Source organism: Oreochromis niloticus, linkage group LG8 (genome assembly GCF_001858045.2).
Source record: "Oreochromis niloticus isolate F11D_XX linkage group LG8, O_niloticus_UMD_NMBU, whole genome shotgun sequence".
Lineage (NCBI taxonomy): Eukaryota > Metazoa > Chordata > Actinopteri > Cichliformes > Cichlidae > Oreochromis > Oreochromis niloticus.
In genome coordinates, this window is record NC_031973.2 from 538,879 (window position 1) to 559,010 (window position 20,132).

The 20,132-nt window shown below is 44.1% G+C and overlaps 1 protein-coding gene and 1 long non-coding RNA gene across 4 annotated transcripts in view; one reads left to right on the forward strand and one right to left on the reverse strand.

The window, feature by feature from the left end:
• grid1b (glutamate receptor, ionotropic, delta 1b) overlaps nt 1-20,132 on the forward strand; it is a 578,026-nt gene that overhangs the window by 201,525 nt on the left and 356,369 nt on the right. The gene's annotated exons all lie outside the window — the stretch shown is intronic.
• Nucleotides 10,733-15,225, reverse strand: LOC112847724 (uncharacterized). Its single transcript, XR_003221461.1, has 3 exons — nt 14,911-15,225; nt 14,687-14,813; nt 10,733-12,739 (listed from the first exon to the last, which is right to left on the reverse strand). It is a non-coding gene; the product is annotated as an uncharacterized LOC112847724 (long non-coding RNA).

The following is a 20,132-nucleotide window of genomic DNA, read 5'->3' on the forward strand; positions in this document are numbered from 1 at the left end:
CTGGGATGCAGCTTTAATATTCTGCTCCATGCACAAGCCGATGCAGGCAGGTGATGAGTGATCTGAACAGCTCTGCTCTCAGGAGAGGACACCTCCCCGAGGAGGTGCTGTCTGTCTATTTGCTTTCTTACTCCGGCCTTCTGTGGCAGCTTTTTCCTCGGCTTTATTTTCCCATTCATTTCCCTCCACGTTCTTCCTCTTGTCTGTATTTGTGCCTGTGTGCCATTGCTCTTCTTATTTAGGTGCTTTATATGATTCAATAATCCTGGAGAGAATATATTTGCATTCATTTTGGTAATATCACACACTGTCGTGCTCATACACGGCATTGTGGTGTCCAGGGCACACATAATTACTTAGAATGTTTCCAAGGTAACAATGCTGCACCCTCTCCAGTTTCCTATGCTACCCACTCAGACACACACACTCTCTCTCTCTCACACACTCACTCTCTCTCTCACACACACACACACACACACACACACACACACACACACTGTCCATTTTCAGCCCGGTCAGAACGATCACGCTGCCATCTGGGCTTTCGTTTGTGTTCAGGCCTGAATGCTTTGTGTGTTTGTGCGTGTGTGCATGTGTGTTACTATGAAATGTTACAAGCAGACAATCATTCTGTCCTTGACATTATCAACAACTGCATTATTTTGCACTAAATCACACAGAGTCTTGCTCTGGCCCGTAACACCAGGCTCAGAGGGAGTATTTTTCCCCCTCGGCTGCTCTGGGATTTCACCTTTTTTGTTGCTTCGTTGAACCTCTAAAAACAAGGACGTGTACAAGTTTGTTCCTCAAAATGGGAACAAATTGATGGTGAAAGGGAACTGCAGCGCCGGCCTGGCATTAAAGCTTTGTGAGCGGACTATGTTTGAAAAGCAAAGCTGCTGATAGAAGAAATAGGATTTAGAAAAGTCACATGAATCAGCAAACACGTGGTGCGGTGGATTGGCGTTGTTTTAATGTGGGCTATTTGTTGACGACTCCTATTACCAAAACTGGAGATCATGTCTAAAGCCAAGGATCAAATCAAAGTGACAGCTTAGAAATTAAACATCAGGCAGCCACCAACATGGTGGCTCTGATCTCGTTCAAGCTTTGAGCTGCTTCGTCAAACCCACAGCTTCTGCACGTGCAAGCTGCTTTGCAACCCACCTCTACTCCAGTTACTCTTTCAGTATGGCATTTATTGTCATTTATGTCTTCTCTGTCTCATGTATTGACTTTTTTATTTAATGCACACATGGGGAAGTCTTAGTAAAGAGTCGTATCACCATAGCTTTAAAGTTTCATGGTGTCTTTAGGTTCTGTGGATCATGAGTGTGTTAACATCGTCTCACAGTGGAAGCTCTCATGTCCTAACAAAGTGGTGCATCAGATGTTATCGCTAGAAAATGTACATAAAAGTTCAGCTACTCAACAGCTGACACATGCATGCTGATATCTCACTTTACCCCAGTGAATGATTGAATATGTCCTGCCTGAGTTGTAGAAATCTTATGTTTCAGGTACAGTTCTGAAAACCTCCTCCTGAGGAATCACCTTTCATTGTCCTTATATTCGGAGTAATTCACAGCCTCCTTGTTATCTCTGCTGTTAATCATCCTGAGGTCTGCCCTGTCACTTGAAGAACCGTTAGGAAGACTTGTGATATTATGCTGAACACATGGAGACAGCCGGGTTAACTCATATCTGCCAGCAGCAGCGCTGCCCTCTGTAGATTGAAATACTGTAAGCCCTAATACATTATCCATATTCCATTATGTAGATGAGGTGAGAAGTTCAAAAACCATCATGTTAATTGGACATTGTGGGCTTGTAAGAAGAGAGCAGAAATGAATCTCACTTCAGCTGAGCTGCAATTAAAGTCCCCAGTCGAATTCGCCACCACAGCGACATATGAAACAAATAAAAAAGGTCAGCTTTGCGAGGGTGGGGTCAACATCACGTTTCTCTGCATGCAGAAAATTTCAGTAAGTTCAGTTTATAGACCACCATGAAGCTACCCAGCTCTGCAGCTGAAACAGAAGTGAGCACATGTGGATTGATCAACAGTACAAAGCACTTCGAATCAGACGGCATCAACGGCACAAACACGATGAAGGTTCTGGACTTATAGGGTACGCTTGTTGATCAAAGTGACTGCAGTCTAGTGTGAAGAAAATGAGCTATTCTCAAACCAGTTCATCTACCAGGCTGTATGTTGTTAACGCCATCGGTCCCCAAACCCCGGGCCCCGGACTGGTCTGTGAGTCGTTTGGTACCGGGCCGCGAGAGTTGAGGCTCGGGAGTGAAATTTATGGTTTTCAGGGTTTTTATCGTTCACTCGGTTTCCCTGGGTCTTTTCCTGCGTTGTAGTTGTGCGTCTTATTTTGAGAGAAATATTTATGCGTTACCATAGCAACCAGAGAGCATTAAGGGGCAGAGAGGAGGATGTTGCTCTCAGTGTTGTTGGCGCATTTCAGGAGGACGCTGCTAATAAAGTTACACAATTACACAGTGAATTTGCATTTATTATAATGTTTACAAAATTCCACAGTTTTTGTCTCGGTCGTATCATTTATTTTGTTGTATTTATCTGCGACACCTTAAAGGCCGGTCTGTGAAAACATTGTCTGACATTAAACCGGTCAGTGGGGCAAAAAAGGTTGGGGACCGCTGGTTAACACTGTTCGGTTTGGCATTGGCTTGTTTTTGGAGCCTCAGGTGGCCATCAGAGGAACTGCACTTTCATGCACTTCTGCATGGCTTCATTTTTGTAGCAGCAGCGGTAGCCTCTTTGTTTATTAGTATTAGTTTTAGCATCACGATGTGCATGTGGTACTCATAACCATACAGTTAAACGAATGCAGGCGTGCAACAGATGTTGTGATGATAACATATATTTCCATCAAAACATCAATCCGGGGGTACTGAGTGCTTTTTCCTTTTGATAGAGAAAAAGTACCTTTTTATCAGTAATATTCAGTAAATAAACTAGCTTTGCTTATGCTTACGCCCACCTTAACTCCTGATGGAAACTATATAAATAATGACTACACCTGGCAGCAGATCCACTGGCAGGTTAAAGTTAATGCAGAAATGAATCGGTGCACAGACAGGAGAGCGCTCTGTGAACAGGACTTCAGTGTGGACAGTTCTTTGTGCTCCGGTCTCCGATCCTTACATCTCAACTCAAACAAACCTCCGTGTACACATCCAACACACACACACACACACACACAGACTCACTACAGGGCCTGGATCTGCTGTCTAGCTCTAAAACACACATCCTGCTCCGTATGAGGGCGCATATATACGCTTCATACTGTGCAGGATAGTTCATTAAAGCTAATCAATTTCCCAGGATGTACAATGAAAGAGGCATAGAGGGGTAAGAGAGAGAGCTGCAGCCCAGTTTGGAAGTAAAGTTATCTGATAAATCTATAAGATAGCATCATAAAGTAATGCATGATATTAGAAGTGAGGTGAGCAAGGAGACGATGATGGGGCGGAGAGGAGCTGGAGAGATGAACACGACTAATAACGGGTTGGATGGCGGGTGGGAGATTACTGGAGGGCAGAGGAAGTGAGGAAAGTTGAAGAAAGAGGAAGCAAGGAAAGAGCAAAAGATAATTCAAGGGCTTTTATGAGAGGAGCAGGGATGGAAAGACGATATGACAAGGCACGAGGTCAGGATTCAAGGGCTTTAAGAGGAAAAGTGGTGGAGGAGAGGAAAAGGTATTATACAATTCAAGTGGTTTGAAGAGGGTTATGAAGGAAGGTGATGAAGAAGGGAAAAGAGAGGGAAAGGTAAATGAAACAGAAGGAAAAGAAGAGACAGAATGTGGGAACAGGATTGGAACAGATGGGCTGCTTGATCATGACCTTTGACCCTTGCATTCCTTGGAATCTTGGTGTAATTAACCCAGACCAGTCAAATCCAAAGTAAACCACCTCAGCTCCTGACACTGTGGCTCCTGGAAACATCTAAGCACCTCTGGAGAGAGAGCTGATCTGAGATGATCAGCCCAACAGAGTCGAGCTGCGATTAACTCGGTCTGCAGGGACCACTTAACTCCACCGCTTCTAAATAAAAACCATCTGCTGCATTTCACACGTCCTCCTGAATAATGTGGAAGCCAAATCTACTGCAGATAAACACGAGTGTCCATCCACCTTCTCTGTTTAGGACTGTGATGGGGTGGAGCCTGTGAGAGGTTGGATACACACTAAGCGGATCAGATGGAAATTACTATAAACCCTGTCATCTCGGGCAGGTCGTTAAAATGCTAAAAACGTGGTCAGCTTTAGATTTGGTACAGCTGCATGGACCCCTACCCCCCCCCCCCCCCCCCCCCCCCCACGCCCCACACCCCCCAGGCTGCCAGCTGGCTCAGATCACAAGTGAGGAGGAAAATCTTAAAATGTGGGGGGAGCCAGTGGAGAGAAGCCAGGATGGGGCTAAATACATTTTGACATTATAACTAACACTGATAATTTTACTAATGCACACACAAAATGTTTTTTTACTGTTACAGGTTATATGAAGCAGTAGCCAATCAAAACCCTTTTAGCAGAGTAGTACGGCGGCCCTGCAGAGACATTTTATAGGCGTTTAAATGTTGTGTTTTCAGAGGTCGACGCCACTCGGTGATTTATCCAGCGTCACCACACGTTTCCCTGTCTTTAAATGCGTGGCGGGGGGCACAATCAGATGACTGAGTGCGCATTAGCAGCTGCAGGGTGCCCATTACACCTGTGACGTACAGGTGCACAATTAGAATTACAAATGGCCGCTGTGGCTGTTTTGCAGAGGTTCGTAACCAGGGAGTCATAAAACAGCAGAGCAGCCAGGGAGAAGGGACTCATCGGCTAAGTTACGATCCTCCGGCCTCGAATCCCGAAGCGTCTCCCGGAAATGTTCCCTCGGTGTTCAGTGAGCACCGCGCGGTCGAAGCTTGACCTCACGCATATTTACATATGCCCACACACACATGTACATGTGCGTGTGTGCGTGCACACAGTGTGTACGAGGTGGACACACAAATGCACCGAGCAAGTGCTGTGCTGGAGAATAACAATTGACCTTGGTTAGCGGTGGACATTGTTCTCGCCATCTGTCTGTGATGTGAGTGCTTCTCCTGCGTGGGAGGACCATCCACGGTCTGCTTCAGGGCAAAGCGTCACCACCGGTTGTATATTTCATTTCCAGAGGGCAGCACATCCACCTCAAGCTCCCACAAAATGCAGGAAAGTGCACTGAAAAGTGCTGCAGATCTACATCGCTGGAATCGGCTCTGAGAGGGTGAAAGTCGAAGGCTAAGTGGGGAATCGATGGCTGCTTGGTCTTAAACTTTGGACCGGGTTATCTGTCTTTTCATTAACATGTCTGAGGTGAAAATAGGGACTAAAACACTCTCTGGGGCTGACTTTACACATTCACAATGCTCCTCTTCTCCGCTAATGTTCAGAAGGCAACATAATATTCATGTCAGTCGTTATTAGCAGTGACACACAGCTGCTTATCTCTGTGCACTAAGATAAAGAAAATGTGTGCATGAGCTACGCTTTGGTTGTTCTTTAACGTTTGAACTTGTAGCCGGCAACTAGAGCTGCACAACTGGTTGAGTAGGAGGCACATATATTACATATTAATGCATATTCCTGTGCAAATGTGTTTATAGGCATTAGGGAACTGCCCTCTGGAGCCACATTGCCCTCTGATGTATTTCATGTGGAAAGGTTTTGACTTTCTGTGCAGAAGTCTTGAGCCTTCCCTCATTTGTTCACATTTTACTAAGAAATTAGAAAGTGGGTGCAGGAATTTACTGAAACATGCACATATGCATGGAAGTGCAGCATATAAGGAGCAATTCTAAGACCACGTTTTATTCATTTTCACAGCCTGAACTGTCTTTAAGGAGTCTTCGGGATCACTGAAGGACATTCAGAGCTATTTTTTTAATATTGGCCTTGTCGTCTGTACATACAGTGTTATATATATTATCTCATGGTTCGGGCTTTAAAGGGCTAAGCAGCTTAAAAAACAACATCCAGAAAAACATCAGGTACAAGGACTGGACTGAAAATGAAAGAAAGACCGAAAAAAGTTACAAAGTCTGGTTTGTTGGAGGAAAACATAAAAACCGAGGTGTAGTTCAGCCGCACAGGGCATGAGCTAACGTACCGGGTGTGTCTCAGCGATGAGGCTGCTACTCAGCTGTAATAGTTGATTGGACACGTCAGCGTCTCAGAGCTCGGTGGAGACGTTCGTCCTGAGCGTGCTGCTTCGCTCTGTCACTGCATCAGATCCTTTTTCCTGTCTGGTTTGTTAACAACAACAACAACAACAACAGCGTGCCTTCGTCAAACACGTCATTTAAAGTGATGCGCAGAAAATCTTTCAGTGGAGCGCAGGACTCCTCGTCCTGCTGTGTGAGTGTCAGCTTCTGTTTTTTAAAGCCGGCGCTCCCTCGGCCTTAAAAATACAGCGTGAGGTTTCAGCTGACCTTTTGTGAAATGTCCCAGCTTCTCTTTTTTCACCGATTGCTGGCAGAAAAGTAAAGTTCAGACGTGATGGCTTGCTTTCTCAATTCCCTTTTTTTCTGCAAACAGATACATAATATCCTCAATCGTTTGATTTGCATGGATATCAGCGGAGCAAGCCCGATGCCGAACGCTCCGCCTGCTCAGCGACTGAACTGGAAGCATGTGACGGTTTTCATTTACACGGCTGTTGGTGGGATTTCAGTGTTTTTGAGTGCATTACTTCTGTGTGTCAAAGAGCGGCATGTGAAGTAAAGCACACTGAAGCTCCATCACAGATGAAGATGTTGACCTTTTAAAAAACACTGCAGAGAAAGTAAAGTTCAGCTGCGATGACTAAATCCAGAATTCATTTACAAAGAGAAAAACTATTATTGTCTTTCTCAGCCTGTCTGTCCTGTGTGACATATGAGGCGCGTGACGTTTCCTGTCTAGCCGAAGCTTTTAGCAGCTGATTGAAACAAAACGCTCCTGCAGCTTTTAGAGCTTTACAGAAAAGTTAAAGGCCTGAATTACTTGGAAGCACTGCTCCAGATTTCATTCTGAATCAGCAATTATCAAAGTCAGTGGTACTTTATGAACATTAGGAACAAATTGGGTGATTTGAAGAGCCGGCCCACATCTTGACAGGTTTGGAAACCAACGATTTTGTAGTGTGACCAAATGTCAGCTTAGTTTCTCGACAAGAAAACGGTGGCAGACAGAATCTGTCAGCTACATCCGCCTGTCGTCTGTGGAGTTCCTCCCACACTCATGTCAGATGTGAAGTCTGCTTTTTGCCACCTTTCCCACCATTTTAACACAAAGCTGATATTTTCCCTTCAAATCCTGTTCGGCTTAAAAGCTCAGGTTTGACTCAGTCATTTCTATGGTGGACCGACACCACACATGCTGCCCTGGGCTGTAAATCAAGTGACCGACAGCTGAGTAAAAACAAGCAAACAAATAAACCCCAAATTAAAACCAACTTACAAAAAGCACAGTATCATCTGCAGATTAATAAAACCTGGATTATTAGATTCTAACTATCTCAGAACCCTGAGTTTCAACACCAGGACCCTCCTGTATACATTAGACCAGCTGTTGGTCTCTAAGTGGCGCTGCGCAGCATTTTCAATCCTTATCTCTGCCCGTCTCACATTTGACTGGCTGTGCTTCCCTGAAGTCTGGCTTTCACTCCATACATGTGCTTTTTCTTGTAGTGAAATGAAGGTACGCTGGTCTAATGAGATCATGAGAAGCTTTTGCAGGAAAAAGGAGAAAATTTAATTCGGTTTCTATTAAAATGTATTTAAATAGCACAAAATGACAACGAGTCACTTCAAAGAGGTTAAAATTTTAAGGTAAAGACACTAAGAGAAATCAAACAACCCCCTATGAGCGAGCACTCAGTGACAGCGGGAAGAAAAAACTCAGTTTAACAGGAGGAAGCCTCCAAAGAACCAGGCTGAGGGAGGGGCGGCGATCGGTTGGTGGTGAAAATATGTTTTGAAGTGAGCGACGCAGTACGTCTGTGATAAATGTCTAAAAATGGCTGAAAATGTTAGCTAGGGCAAAGGAGCCTGGTTCTGCCGGAGGTTTCTTCCTGTTAAAAGGGAGCTTTTCCTTCCCACTGTCGCCAAAGTGCTTGCTTGTTGGGTTTTTCTCTGTATGTATTATTGTAGAGACCCTACAATAATACATTATACATTATACATTACATTATAAAGCACCTTGAGGTGACTGTTGTGATTTGGCGCTGTGTAAATAAAACTGAATTGAATTGAGACCATAAACCTCTGCTGTAGGTTTAAGGCAGGGGTCCCCAATCCCAGTCCACGAGGGCCGGTGTCCCTGCAGGTTTTAGATCTCACCCTGGGTCAACACACCTGAATCACATGATCAGTTCATTACCAGGCCTCTGGAGAACTTCAAGACATGTTGAGGAGGTGATTTATCTATTTAAATCAGCTGTGATGGATCAAGGACACATCTAAAACCTGCAGGGACACCGGCTCTCATGGACTGGGATTGGGGACCCCTGGTTTAAGGTCATAATCTGCAGCAGAACAATCTTCAATGATGTCAAGTAATGTTTAATTCTGTAGGATGAGGCGCTGTTGGCGACAGTGAGTCCAGGTGAAATGGAAAATCTTCCTTCTCTGTGATGTGTCCGATTTAGTTCATTAACAAGAAACACTTATTCATTTAGTTTCGAAGCCCGGGTGTCAAACTTTGAATAGACGGGCGCGATAAAGCTGTCATCGCAGCGCACGAGGCTTCGGTTATTTAGAAAAGTGTCACAACTTGTCATATCTTTGTCTGCTGCTCTAAGAGGAGAGCAAAGTGTTGCACGTCTCCATACATAAAATGACAGGCAGCCTGTTTAATTTCCCCTCCAACAGAAAGCAGGAGCATTCAGAGGCTTGATCTGTGGCTGACTGCGGTGGGAGGAAGCACTGAAACGCTGTCCTGGCTGAAAGCAAATTTAGGACACAAATTTAAGAAAGTGAAGAGGCGCCAGCGTGGCTGGTCCGTGTTTACAAAGTAACACACTCGCTCTCTTATCTTATTACTGGGTTGATTCTGCAGAAGCTTCACAGCAAACACAAGCTCGACTCATCAAACAACAGAGGGGCATCTTTCCAAAAGCAACATGTCGGCGTTCTGATCAATGTGACAACCTGCTCTTATGAAGTGTTTGCTGGCATTAAAGTTAAACTCGCCGAGGAGTGTTCAGCGACTCCATCTCAAGACTTTTCACATATAAACAAGGCATCAGTGGATCGAGCTGGCTTGAATTATTGAACGCTAAACAGAGGATGACACATCCCCCCTACAGAGACGGTGAATCATTTTTGGAGCTTGCTCTTTCTTCTTGTGTAACTCACAAACAGCCTGTTTTCTTCCATTTTCTTCAGTTCCATTTCAGGCTGCCAGGTAAAGTGGCACCTTCAACTTTTTTTAGAGGAAACTAATGCATAAGTTTACCATTTTCCCCAAAATGCATCAGTATCTCCTGCAAGTGTGATTTTATCTCGGTAGCTGTCCATCCATCTGCTGCAGGCTGGCAGCACGGCGTTTCATTTTCATGTTTCAGGTTTCGTTTTGAACAAATACAAAGCTTCCTGTAACCTGTCATATTGGGCCAAATGAGGGGTTTTAAATAACAATAAAAATGTTAATCAAGGAATCAGTTTGCAGGTCGATCCGCACCTGCAGAAGATCTGCATGAACAATTGCACAAATAGCAAACTGCTTTCTTTGTAACAGCCAACAGGGGGCAGTGGTCTGGTTACAGAGAAAACTCCCATTGAAGTTCATTACATTATGGCTTTACCTCTCACCAGTGCTGTGACATGAGTAAATGTTGTCTTGAGGACTTTATGGTGTCTACTGTTGTCTATTTTGGGTTATGCTCCTAGTCAGTACAGCATTCATAGGGAATGACTACCTGGTGAATGACTGGTCACTACTCGGTGGGTGTGCACTTCTGGCTCCAGGCGATATACCCGAGGCTTAAAAAAGCAGTCAGAATCAGTTCTATATGGCTATAATTAGCTGACTGGATGAATGGACACACTGTTGGTTTGTTTTTGCTTTCCTTTTTTTCTAAGACTAATTTATGGCGCATGCTAGTGAAGCTAGCTGCTTGTTGCTAGCTCTTGTGCATCACTACCACACAGTTTGTGCATCCTTTGCTCACTCTGCCATGCAAAGTGACGTTCATCTGCTTCATTTGGGTCTCTTTGCCAGTTATATGCAGTTTTACTCAAATATATCTATATAACATACCTGTAATAGATCTATATTCTGTAATATATCTATATTATTGCTAGAGCACTTCTGGATGGATGCAAATTGCATTTCGGTGCCTTGTACTTGTGACATGTGCAATGACAATAAAGTTTAATTCTATTCTATAATCATGAGTTCTTGGACTGAGGATATCTTGCTTTGTTTCCCACTGAAGGACATCTGTTGCCATCAGTTTAGCTTGTTATGACGGTTTCATTGGTGCCTTTTTTTTTCTTGTTGACTCCTCAGTCGCTCGTTATCTTGCAGATATATATTGAAACACTTAAACTGCAATGCACTTTAGCTTTCAGCCCCCTTTTTTGGAACTAGCTTCTTCCTGTCACCAGGTGTTTGTTCATAGAGGGCCATGAGATGAGGACTTTTTTGATAGCTGGAGTTTTCTCTCTGTCATTAGCTTCAAATTTAAAATGCTTCAAGTTCATCAGACCCATATATATATTTTGCTGCCAGAGAAGAAACAAAATCTGTCAACAGAGTCAAATCCCCAAGGGGAGGAATGTTTCCATGGTACCAAACTGAATCAGGATAATGGCTGTCATTAAAGGCTTTACTGAAGAAATAAGCACCCACGGGCGTTTGAAAAAGTGCTAATTGTTAAGATCGATTAAATCTAGAATGACAAAAATAATCTCTTTTATTGTTGGAGGCAGCAGATGTTTAAATCCTGTCATCTGGAACAGAAGTAGTAACTCATTTATCTCATAGCGTGGAGAAAAACGACTCGTGTAACAGATCTGTGTGGAACAGTGACTGGCTTGGACCAGCGCTCTTCTGAGACCTAGCTAACAACTGACTGGTGAGTCGCGCAGTAAAGCGGCGAGCGTCGCCCGGCGAGACCCAAATCAAAGCACAATGAAGCTCTTCCAGATGAGCCGTATAAATCCAGAGGACGATCCGTCAGGAGAAAAAGAGGCCGGGACGGTGGAAGTACACAGCTCGTTCATCTCCCATCAGCAGCAGCGTCAGCTCTCATTATTAACCAGCAAACAGCGGCGTAACCTTTGGTGTCACCAGCCGAGCGGGCCGAGGCCATCCGTTAAAGTGACAGCAGCTGAGACGTTGACAAGCAGGAATCATTAGCTTTGACAAATGGCCGTTATTATGTCACCTCTACTTACACAGGTTATTATGGGAAGGCTGCATAACATGCTTATCAAATACTTCACGATGAATGTGTGAGTACGTGTGGAGAGGACGAGTACACTGCTTTGTGTGTAGCATGTGTGCGTCACGGAAACTGCCTGTCACATCCGCGGATTACATTTTGGCCAATCAGCAGCAGGTCCTCCCTCGTACCTCGTGCTGTCTCTGCTGGCAGATTGAGCCTGTTAATGTTAGTGCTTTTAAGGAAGAGGGAGTTTCTGAAATGCCCAAATGAAATAAATCTTTTCAAAATGAATCCAAAGAAGTTCAGTTGACAGGTGAGCTCTCCCTGGTCAGCAAACACAGGTGGTTCTTCGGAGTTACGTCTCATTGGATTTATGTTTGCTCAAAACCAACATATTGAATTCTCACAAACTATTTATTCATTGTGATATTTTAAAACCGACGTGATTAATCAAGAAAATTAATGGCCTCTAATTAATGGCAGGTGGTCGTGAGTTGCTAACATAAGGGAAATCAACCCCCCGCCGCTCTGTTTGAGCAACACTTCATAACATTTTGTTAACTTTGGCGTTAAACGTTGAACAGCTGCTTCTCTTCAAGACATTAATGACGCAGACGGTCAATGAGAAGCTACACAAACTTTAGTCCTGCCATGTTTTGTCCTTCAAAAAATTCTTGCTTTGTAGGGGTCGAGTGTTCAAAGCTTCATTATTAAAATTTAAATTTGCTTTTGTTATTCCGTCCATCGCAGGGAAAATATGTCCTCTATTGATGCTATAAGTTGCTTTTTTTTTTCATTTCGACGAGCGCAGCGTGAAGCAGTAAAACAGGCCCAACATGTTTCTCTTCTATATGGCTTCCTTTTCTTTTTTTTCCTGTTATGCCATTAATCATTTAGCAGAGAACTGTCAAAAAGTATTGAAAAATGCCACACACAATTTGCCAGAGCCCAAAGTTGCTCAACCAACAGCACCAGAGCGAAAAGATATCGACTTCATACAGAGCGATAAACCCTATGAAATCGTTTGGAAGAGCAACAAACTTCCATGTTGTCCAATGCAGATCAATTCAGACACGGCATACATTACTCCACGTTTCTTTGCAGATTATTATAGAGAAAGATTGATGCACCATTTTTGTGTCTAAAACTTTTGAAATGAGTATATATCAGTTGGTCAGCTCATGTGGTTTGGACATGTACAGAAGAGGAAGGAGGGGAAAAAACCCAGGAAGATCTCGGGAAGCTTCTCAGATGTAGTGAGGGAGGACACGCAGACTTTGGGTGAGATGATTTCTGCATAAAAGAACAAAACAGTCATCAAATGATGACAAAAATCATGTCAGAGTTCTAAAATAACATTTAATTTAATGATGTGTTGACTCAAAAAAACATTTACTGATTTTAAAACATTTTATAGTAGAGCTTCTTGAAAATGAATCCAAAAGTAAATCAATAAATGTGTAAAACAATAGCTGGATGTGGTGAAGGTTGCACAGGTGAGCAGCAGGGCTTCAGGCCTGGAATAGCATGTGCTGCCTGTTTAGTGCAAAGGTCCATACAGTGAGGGGCAATCGGTGTTTCCTGCCGGCCTCGGAGGCACATGTTCTCCTCTCAGGTTGACCTATCAAACCAGTGCTGTGACTTTTCCCCCCCTGACCCTCTCTGTGTCGTACGTGCTCGAGCTGAGCACAACTGTTTGGGCTTTAAGGGAAGGCCGCTGTAACGGAGAGGTGTGAGCTTGATTTCTGACTACAGTGAGAACGAAAAATCATCGTATGGAGCCAAAATCTCAGCTGCCTTCTATACAAGCCGATGTTTGTGCAGACGGCCCAGCCTGCACCGTCCAATGACAGCACTCCTGTTCATACATTATGTTGTTGCATTTCTTGCAGCATGCTATGCAGTCGCACACCAGAATAACATTTGTTTCATGAGATTCAGGCTATGTCCACACGTACACGGGTATTTTTGAAAACGGAGATTTTCCGTTTTCGTTTTAAAAAATAATCCCGTCCACACGTAAAGGCAGAAATGAAGGAAAACGCTGCTACGAACATGCCAAAGCAGCAGGTGGCGATATATTCCTAACCGTGTAGAAATGTTGGCCAATCAGAAGTCTAGAAGCCTCGGCGGGAAATAGTAAACAAAGCTGGGGCATAGAAGCAGAACCGAGTCGTATGTGTGGCGGGACAGTAACTGTGCATGTATATGTAAGCATTTAGACACTGCAGAGAGTACAATTAACAGTAACAGTATTGTAGAAATTCATTTCACCGAAACAACAACGTGGCGCACAGTGTGACGTCAAAAAAGGCGCACACCTTTGACGCTGCGTTTTCTCCGTTTTTCTCGTCCACACGTAAATGCAAAAACGGAGTTTTAGAAAATATCCACCCTGGCCGGAGTTTTTAGAAATCTCCGTTTTCAGTGACCGAAAACGGCGTTTACGTGTGGACGAAAGGTGCAAACGCATAGAAAAATCTGCGTTTTCAAAAATACCCGGGTACGTGTGGACATAGCCTCAGTGTAAAGAAGCAAGAATGGTCCAGTTTAAGGCATTAGGACAAACTCTGTGTGTACAAACCACCGAATCTGTGCTCACTGGATGATGATACTCTGAAATCATTGGCTCTGCAAAGACGCCTTCGACTTACACGTTTGGACGACACGCCGCCTCCAGTTGGATTCTTTTTCTGCTTCTCCTCAGGAGTTGTTGCCTCCCAGTGTTGCCCCAGAAAACATGAACTTTACATAAAAAATGAATCATGTTTGGACTGCTTTTACAGTTTTACAGCACTTTGCTCAGTCCTGTCAGGCCGTGTGTGTGTGTGTGTGTTTCTGAGCCAGCAACACAGTTTCATCCCCCAGAGGGAGCCGGTCATCCTCCGGTGCCCCGAGTCTCACATTTCCCCGAGTCAAATGATGATGACAACCGTAAGATTTAACCGTACAAACCGACCGCTTTCGTCGGACTGCTCACATTTCAAAGCCTGCATCAGCCAGAGCCGTATGGTCACACTTCAGCTGATTATCACTTGCATCCAAAGGCCCAGTCCGCTCATATCTCAGTTTTCATAACCTGTCACAGACGTTTATTCCAGCTGTGATTTTCTCTTCCTTTGTTTGTTTTTTTATCTCTGTTTTACCTCTGAGTCAGAAGTGCTTTATTCAGCAACCTCAACAAATGTGCAGAATTCTAACACACACACACACACACACACACAGACAGCAGGGCCTCACTGTGTCAGCTGCAGCCATGTTGCTTCCATTCTTTTGTATTCAGTCGCCTCGTCCTTCAGGAAGCACAGTCCATCATCCAATAACACGCTGAGCTGCGTTCACATCTGCTTTCTGTTTGGCTGTGTTTCTGCTGAGTAAACAGAGCGTTGGTGATGTGATGAACGCCGTTCAGGTCTGAACTTTAGCCTCGGTGAGCAATGCAGACTGGAGGCCTGATTACCTACCAAACTAACCAGTTCACCTGGGTAATGAACCGGCCGCTCTGACTGCTAATCAGCCACTCGGTGCAGCTCCGGTTGCCGATTGGTCCGCTGTTTGCTGGGATATAAGATATTCTTGTGTTTGCCTGGCGGTTCACGGCTCTTTCTTGTTTACAGCCCTGAGCAGCTAATTGAAATTCCAATCACGCTCCTTTCTCGCTCATATTCTAATAAGTGCGTCTTTCTTTCTCTGTTTTTCGGTGCTGTCCCGCTGTGCCGGCTGTTCCTCCCGTGGCCCTCCTCCTTCTTCCTCCCCTTCCCATTTCCATCGTTTGGATACCCAAGGTAAGCGAAACAAACGCACTCTCTTTTCTGCAGTAATTGCTCTGGTTGCAGCGCTGTCGTGTGTGAGGAAAATTTGTGCTGTGTGATTAATTCTGACAACCAAGTATAGTGCTAACAAGAACATCCCTGGTAGCTTAAATGTCTTAGCCCAGCAGAGCCCTGGATCCAGCATGCCTGCTCACTGGGGTAATATTAAATGATGCCAGTGTTTGCACCAATAGCTTGACACTGACCCAAAGCAGTCCAGAGGCCAGCTAAATAAAGACTTCAGGGTTAGCTTGCGTCATGTAGATGTTCTCACATTTTCACACTTTGTTTGCTTTCCAAGTGAGAGACGCTGTTAAATGATGTCAGAGGTCCACATGACTGAAACGGGACCGATTCTGCTCATGTGCATCTCCTGTCATGTTGCACATTTGCTGCTCTAATGGCAAGAATTGAGATTAAGCACGGCCAGAGTTTCAATAATGTAAAATAATCTCTTCAGACTCGTCTAAACACTCAGTTTCAGGTGGGTTTTTTTTAAAATCTCTGATCTTTATGATGTCATAAAGATTTCACTTGCACATTCCAGCTTCTGGTTGCCTAGGTAACCTTCTACCGTATTTATGACCATGACACATGTCAGTCAGCACAGTGGCAGCGGCTTTAGCTGCTCACTGGAAGTTGAGAAAAGCTCATCTCAGGCTCCGCCCACTTCCTGTCGCCTGTGGTTATTTCGCCTGTAGTTGGTGGAAGGTGAGGAATATTGTTCACTTTCTGTGGTCTCTAGTCGCCACACCGTTACCAGTGTGGATGCAGATTAATGTGCACAGCCCTGTCTGAGCCTCAGGAACCTCAGCAGCCAATCCAAACCCTCTGTTTGCAAAGCACAGAAACACACACAGGAGCTGGAAATGAGCAGGACAGGTTCCCTGGTGTAAGAAGAAGTTGTTTTGCTTTGTGTTGGACTCAGAGCTGGTCCTAATATTGTGTCGAAGGACACAGACTTACAAAGGTGTGCCACATGGTTCTGTTTTAAGACCACTTTCATAGTGAACCCTGTAGAAACACCACAGTTTAACTTTATTTTAACATCTTCTGTCTGTCAGAGGTTCATTTAACACAACAAGCTCAAATCCCTTTTATTTGACTCGTGATTCATTTTTTTCCAGCCAGAACCCACAAACTGAGCATCACAGCCAACAAACAATTCTTCAAAAGCAGAACAAAACAGAGGGTTTTGTTCACAGACAAAGATTTCATGAATTTCTGCCATATTGATCTAAAAATCGTGCAAGTAAGTGTATCTTTGTGGCTCCGTCGGTGCATGCAGGAAGGTGGCTGTGCTCGGTCTACGGTCACAAACCAGCAGCTTTCTAACAGCAGAACCTACACCTCCTCTTCTTTTATGTGTCGGTTGTCACATTGGTGTTTTTCAGTGCCGCTAACTATAAACTGTGCCTGTCAGAAGGTCATTAAACACTTTAGAAAAAGGCGTTGAATGCAGCTTCTTTACAGCGTGAGGGTAAACGATGATCATTAAGTTAAGATGGCTAAATATCCCTGTGATGGATTGCCCATATTATCCAACATTCAGCTCTCTGCGAGGTGATGTTTTTTCCCCGCAGAAGCTAAAAGTAGGCAGTTGTTCTTAAAATCACATTGAGTCAAAGCTGCCTCGGGATACGGGAATCGCTCCTCATCCCAGACTCTGTCAAACTTTCATTAGCTGATGTGAGTGCACACGGTGACGAAGGCAGGATTTTGTTTAGTGTTGTTTATTTCCCCTTTTCATCACTGCTGCTTTCATTCTAAGGCTGGTGTAAATTCATTCACACTGATCTGATGAGTCAGACATGGGATTCAAACCGAAGTGGCTGTAGCGTGCAGCGGGGCGGAGCAGGCGGCTGAGATTAACTCGTTCTTTCGCCTCCTCTTTATCTCTCACTTTCCTATTTGCTGGAAGTGATTGTTTCTGTGTGAATTATCCTCATACTCGTTTAATAGCGTGGAAATTGATTAAGCAATTAGCGGTGAGCCACTGTATTTAGATCAAAGCAGATCATCGCATTAAGTTGGGAGAGATTAATACTGCCCAGGGCCTCACTGGAAATAACAGCTGCAGTAATGGCATCACGGTAACGCTCCAGCTCCTGACTGCAGGACTCATTTGCCTTTTTAACTCCAAACTTGTCACTTTTTTTTTTAGTTTTATTGCCGTTTTTATAACTTATGGAACAGATTATGTGCAGGAAATAACTCAGATGGCTTGTAACGTGCTAAACCTCTCTGCTTTATAGCCAGGGCCATCCGTTTTAAAGTGCAGGTTGAGTAGAAATACTGTATAGCATCGATCTATTCAGAAAGCCTTTAACACAAGGTAATCTCTGGAATTCTTTCATTAATCATAAACGACACTGAGAGGTGTTCGTTTGAGCTGCTTCACTCGGCGCCGTCACGTTTATGACACAAAGTTACCTTTCGAGGTGTCGGCGTGTCCTCAGCATTATGACACTGCTGGGATAAACTCATTGTAAACTACTCATGAGCAGTTTGAACATAAAGCCTCTAAAGAACTATGACACTGCAGGACAACCACACTCTTTAATAATGTGTCTTTTTAATCGCTGCGTTCCTGTTGAAAATGTACAGAAAAGACGAGTCTGAGTGATGCAGGCAGCTGTAATCAAACACACATCACATCATAAAATATAGTGTTTGCATCAATCGTCATCTTTGAATTTTGCATTGATTTTGTGTGATTCATGTTCATTAGACTTCAGTATCATGCTAATGTTATGATCCAAAGACTTCTGAAGTGTGATGGTTGGTGCAAACTCACTGGCGTGGGTCACATCCTGGCATCCAATCAGGACTTTGCAAAGGTCGGATTTATGCAAATAAGTAGCACAGAAACACGTGACCTTATATTTAAAAAAACAGAAAGCAGGCTATCGTAAGTAGCTGAGATTGACACGAGCACCGAGTCTGCTGGCATTATGGCGTGGAGCGATATAGACATTCACCTGCCAGCCTTCAAACTGAACACTGGTGGAGTCTTCTCTCCCAGCTGTGGCCTGTTTACTCGGGGCTTGATGCACTCACTGGTACTGCTACTCTTGCCTAAATGGTTACTAGTTAAAGTGAACCGATGCCTTTAGCTGGTATTGGTTCATGTAAGTTTTTTAAGTTCTGGCCTGAATAAACACAAAGTTCAGAATGCGTTCATATGCAACCTCATATTTTTATCAATACTTTTTGGGAATAATAATGAGTCTTAACTATTGTCAGAGATCGGGGCCTTTCTTGACTTGCTAACATAAGAAACCTGATTCTAATTAGAACACACACACACACACACATGCACACACATGCACACACACACACACACACGCACACACATGCACACACATGCACACACACGCACACACACACATGCACACACACACACACACACACACACGCACACATGCACACACGCACACACACGCACACACACACACACACACTTTTCGTTACTCGGCTGTTAATTGGATTCACCTATCAAAAAGAGAGGATGAAAGAAAGAGTGAGAGAGGGAAAGTAAATGTAAAATAAGAAGGAAAGATAAAGACAGGAAGGTTAAAGAAATCGGAGAAGCTGGAGAAAGTTAGACATATGAAGGTAAGTTAGGAGAGACTGATGGGGAACAAAGTGTCCCTGAGCAGGTAAAGCAGTTAAAGTACTTGATTAACCGATCATCAGGAGGTCGAACCGCCTTTATAAAAGCAGACGTTTCGTCAGTTTGCAGGTCTGGAGCGTTCAGGTTTGTTAGCCTGCTGGAGTGGATGTCCAGCACATTCACCCCACGCTCAGATGCTCAGAGGAACTACAACCGACCCAAGAGCTCCATCTTGGACCCTCCAGGCTTCAGTTAGCAAGTGAAATGTTGAAATTTGTGACACAACAAATAGAAAAAGAGTCAACATGTGTGACTTGTTGTTGCCAGGAGGATACCTCTCTCACAACAACATAGCAGCACAGCTTAGGTTTGCAAAGCTACAGCAGAACAAACCACAAGACCTCTGGAACATCATCCTTTGGACAGACGAGACCAAAGTGGAGATGTTTGATCGTAATGCTCAGCAGCACGTTTGGAGGGAGCATCTCATACCTGCTGTCAGCACGGTGGAGCTTCTTGCAGCCATGAACTTTCTACCAACGTATGCATTTCCCAGTCGCAGTAAATGGCCCCGCCCCTCCCTGAGCCTGGTTCTGCCAGAGGTTTCTTCCTGTTAAAAGGGAGTTTTTCCTTCCCACTGTCGCCAAAGTGCTTGCTCATAGGGGGTCATATGATTGTTGGTTTTTCTCTGTATGTATAATTGTAGGGTCTACCGTACAATATAAAGCACCCTGAGACTGTTGTTGTGATTTGGCGCTGTATAAATAAAACTGGATTGAATTGAAAGTATTCTGGAGTCACATGTGAAGCCATCTGTCCCACAGCTAAAGCTAGGCTGAACCTGGCTCATAGAGGAGGACAATGATCGCAGGCACAGCAGCAAATCTCCAACAGAAGGTGGTGGGACCTTCAGAGACCTGTGCATAAGTGAAAGCTCGCAAACCTCAATGAACTGAAGCAATGCTCTAAAGATGATTGGACCAAAGTTCCTGCACAATGATGTGAGAGAGAAGCTGCTTCCACGAGCTACTGAATCATGGAGGAATCTTAGCTTTTCAGAAGACTGCTGGAAACGTTTTTTTCCCACTGATAGATTTAAAAGGGTAGAATAGAAATGGATAGAATAAATAGAAGGCGAGCGAAAATATTGCTATATAGGCTGAAAGTAAAAGGCTAATGTGGATAATGACAGATTGACAGTCAGTCTGAGATAAAGGAGGAAAAAGAGAAAAAGGATAGCTGGTGGCTTAGAGAGGCA